The 4595-nt window shown below is 43.1% G+C and overlaps 1 non-coding gene across 1 annotated transcript; it reads right to left on the bottom strand.

Annotated features, from left to right (window-relative positions):
- Positions 1–218: 218 nt before the first annotated feature.
- On the bottom strand, positions 219–358 carry LOC115456925. Its single transcript, XR_003939950.1, has one exon. It is a non-coding gene; the product is annotated as a small nucleolar RNA SNORA8 (small nucleolar RNA).
- Positions 359–4595: the final 4237 nt, after the last annotated feature.

The following is a 4595-nucleotide window of genomic DNA, read 5'->3' as shown; positions in this document are numbered from 1 at the left end:
AACTGCTACATTTCTTGCTGAGTATAACCAGTAAATCGCAAAGTTTTCATTTTTTCTATTATATACCCCAGGAATATGAACTATTTCTCTAGGAATATCAGCTATTTCTCACTTTTCTTGCCTAATCAATGCCTCCCTTTTTGGAACCTTGTGAGGAAAGGACAGCAGTCCAGAGTGTTGAGAAAGCAATGAGATATCATGTTACTACATCAGCAAATTAATGTATCAACAGAAATACCAGGTACAACAGACACAGGAAGCCTGAGAACCAACGATTCCAGATGCTGACTTATTCTTGCGCTGTTTTATGAACACGACACCAGTAAATAGCTGCTGGGTGCAGATACCATCCAGCGCAATCATTCCATGCAATTCTAGTATATAGAAAAGGCAAAAACAGACTCACCATTCAAAGAAACAATTTGTAGTGAGCCTAGTACTGCAATTTTCAACATATCTGGAAATAATGACAATCACATGAACTCTGTTACAATTTAAATTTCTATAGTTAAAGAGACACTTTGAAATTAAGGAGAAATTAGGTCTTACTTGCTAATTTGCTTTCCTTTACTCCTTCCGGATCAGCCCAGAAAGGACTGATGGGTTGAGAATGCCTACCAGCAGAAGGAGACTGAATTTCTGATTCTCAAGAGAGCCAATAATACTGTCCCCTCTGAGAATCAAACAAAAGGTGAAGAACCAAATGCCCACATCTGTGCTCTCTTCTGTTCCTACTAAGACACTCATACAGGAAAAGAACCTCACAGCTCGGCTATATTCCAAACAATTTTTTTTTAAAGCTGTTTAAAACAGCAAAAACTGACCAACTTCTGGTAGAGCTGTCTACCAAGCCAGACACAATCAATTGTGCAACTAGATCACCAAAAACAAGACTGGGCAGGGTCTGAAGGGACTAAAGAAAATCAAATTAGCAGGTAAGACCTAATTTCTCCTTCCTTAGTGTCCCTCCAGATTGGTCCAGAAAGTATGGATGGAGAACTAAAGCAGTGAACTTAAGGAAGAGACCCAAAGAGCCCCACAGTCAATACACGTGCTCCAAAGGCTTCATCTTATAGAGGCCAACTGAAATTGGCATGAAATCCAAGTGCATTTTCGGCTGAAACCAAAACTTCCCCTCCTCCCGCAGAAACTTGGCCCAACAGGCCAGGCTGGACCAACCACCTGCTCCATGCAGGCCACCAAGCCAGCCCTCCCCAGGCCTACCTTTAACTTCCCTGGTGGCCTAGTGGCCACTTCGTGGCAGGAGCTATCCCAATCACTCCTGCACCTGGCAGTTCCTCCATCAAAATAATGGCTGCCGAGCGTGCCAGTGGCAGCCTCACCCATATTAACCATACATCCAAGACACAGATGAACCAGAATCTTTTCCTTCTGCAGGGCTGCCGCTACTACCCCCCTAACCTTGGAAAATGTACAGGAAGCAGTCGCTAGCCTAAAAGGCAGCACACAGAACTGATAGTGCCTCCCCAAAATGGGGAAGTAAAGGAACCTCTGATGAGCCTGACGAATCAGAATGTGAAGGTATGACTGACAGATCCAGCGAGGTTAGAACTCCCTTCAATGAACCGTCATGATTGCAGGTTGAAGAGTTTACATACGAAAACTGGGAATTTTGAGCAAAATGGGCTGAAAGGTACCCATATTTTTTGGAACCACAGGGGAAAAAAAAAATAAGACTACATCCAGTCCGTGGACTGGACAAATGACCCATAACTGCACTAATCTTTCCAGCATTCCCCTGATTACCTCCACTTTTGCTAGATACCATAAGCACCGCCATACTGGAAAAAGCCCAGCATTCTGTCTCCGACAGCGGCCAATCCAGGCTTCAAGAGCCCGGCAACCCCCCCCCCCCCCCCCCCCCCCAAAAAAAAAATAATTTTTTAATAATGTTCAATGGACTTTACCCTCAGGAATATGTCCAACCCCCCCCCCCCCCCCCCCTTAAACTCCGTAAGGCCAGCTGCTGTCACTACATTCTCCGGCAACGAGTTCCAGAGTCCAACTATACGCTGAGTAATGAAAAACTTTCTATTTGTTTTAAATCTACCATATTCTAGCTTCATCGTGTCCCCTGGTTCTATTGTTGTTTGAAAGTGTAAACAATTGCTTCACATCTGTCCGCTCTACTCCGCTCATTATCTTGTAGACTTTATCATATCACCCCTCAGATGCCTTTTCTCCAAGCTGAAGAGCTCTAACCTTCTTAGCCTTTCCTCATAGGGAAGTTGTTCCATCCCTTTTATCATTTTCGTTGTCCTTCTCTGCACCTTCTCCAATTCCTTTATATCTTTTTTGAGATGCGGCAACCAGAATTTGACACAATATTCGAGGTGCGGTCGCACCATGGAGTGATACAACGGCATTATAACATCCTTGTGTTTGTTTTCCATCCCTTTCCTAATAATACTCAACATTCTGCGCACATTCTTAGCCGCCGCAGCACACTGAGCAGAAGTTTTCAACGTCTTATCAACGATGACTCCCAGATCCCTTTCTAGGTCTGTGACTCCTAACGCGGGGGACTCCAGAAAGGCATCAGAGGGTGTGCAAATTCCAAGGCACAACTGTCACCAATGATTTCGAGAACCCGCTGGTCTGAATTTATCTGGGCCCATCTCCAGTAGAAATCTCTCAACTAAGTCCCTACCATTTCCAGAGGATGGGGCCCAATATCTTCAGTTGGAACCAGAACTGACATCCCTGCCTCTCCACCAGCTCCCATGACAAGGCTGGAACCGCTGATAGAAATGACCTGAGGGCCACCAAGACAAGAGTGTAACATCTCGAAAACAAATCCTAAAGGCTGAAGAACCCTGCCTTAGCATTTATGGTGGTCCTCTGGCAAACGGGTTACCTTACTGTCAACCTAGACTTCTTACCAACTTATCCAGTTCCTCGCCAAACAACAAGGAGCCTCTAAAAGGAAACTTAACTCAGCTTGGACTTAGATGCCGCATTAGCTGACAAACCATGAAACCTTAAAGATCACCTGGCTGCCATGCCTAAGACCATGGGCTTTGCTGATGCTCTATGAAGATTATACAAGGTATCTGCCAGGAACGCAGAACCAATGTCAAGCTTAGCTACTTCTCAGTTAATCACCAAGAGCTCTTCCGCCTTCCTATGTAAAACTCTCCCAGCTTATCTAAAACAACATCCACAGATGGCTAACTGAACCACAAAAGTGGAAACATAACTGTGTTGCAGGAGGGTCTCTATCCTTTGATCCTGGTGATCTTTAAAAGCTGTCCTTCCGCCCATGGACACAATAATCAGAAACTATTGCATCTATCACCAGGGACTTACACATCTCTCTATCCTGTTCCAGCACAGAATATAGCTTAAACATGGACCAACCTAACCAGAAAGGGGCATCCCACTGAACATGAACAATGTCCCTCATATCTTAATACATACCGAAAGATACATACTTCTCTTCTTGATACCCTTCAGTAGGGGGTCTACCTTCCATGCCTCTGGAGCAGGTGGGACCTCATCAAAATTCAGAATGGAAGAAACCAAGTAACTCAGTTCCTGTAATTCATCCCTATGAAAAATCATGACTAAGGAATCCTCACCTAGGGGCAACTTATCCAATTAGGAGGATCCTACCAATGGATCCTCCAGATCTCAGTCCTTCAAAATTGGCTTACGAATTTCCACTTCCAAAATGGACTCAGAATCCATAAATTATTCAGACACCTCAGGAGCAGCTTCTCATCCTGCCAAGACACCCTCTGCCACTTGGAAAGGGTGGAACCTCCCCGAGGACCTGAAGTTAAATATTGCTAGGGCTTACCATTTTTAGACAAAATGCCTTATACACAGATACTATCTACAATTCAGAAAAAAACTGAAAACACGTCTTTTCAAGAAGTCTTTTCCCCCTGGATCTCCCTAATCCTACACCACCATACATCACGAAAAGTTCAGAAATGGATAATATTAACCTCTCTCACAATATGCTAATATATCAACCTAAGCATTTATTGTATTTCTGTATTATGTACTAGACTTCTACAAATCTAAATTTTGTAACCGCCTTTTTAGCATTATGTAAGCCACATTGAACCTGCTATATGGTGGGAAAATGTGGGATACAAATGCAATAAAATAAAATAAGCTCTGGGGGAAAACCCATGTCAGCAGGGCTCCCCTGCAAATCCCCTAACACGCAGAAACCCAGGGAATAGCTGACTCAAGCCATGGAGTCTAACTACTTGTAGAATGATTGGGTGCAATTTTAATTGTATTTGTTAATAAAATATTTCGTGTAAAACACTCCTAATAACATTTGGGTGTTTGGAAACAAAACACTGATGGTTTACAATATCATTAGGATATATTATTGAAATATTTTAAATTATATTGAATATTCACTGTGCTAAACGTAGAAAATTAAATTTTTAACTGCCAGACCTTTGACCATTCTTTTAATTTTTGGAGATCTCTTCTCATGGTTTCTCCTCCCTCTGGGGTATCCACTCTATTGGCTATCTTTGCAGAAGGGTTAGAAGGAAAAGTTTGCCTTTTTGCGGATGACGCAATGTCTCATCAGGTGAACTGACCTT

Source organism: Microcaecilia unicolor, chromosome 13, assembly GCF_901765095.1.
Source record: "Microcaecilia unicolor chromosome 13, aMicUni1.1, whole genome shotgun sequence".
Lineage (NCBI taxonomy): Eukaryota > Metazoa > Chordata > Amphibia > Gymnophiona > Siphonopidae > Microcaecilia > Microcaecilia unicolor.
Note: the sequence above shows the minus strand (reverse complement) of the source record. Positions and strands in the feature narration are given on the sequence as shown.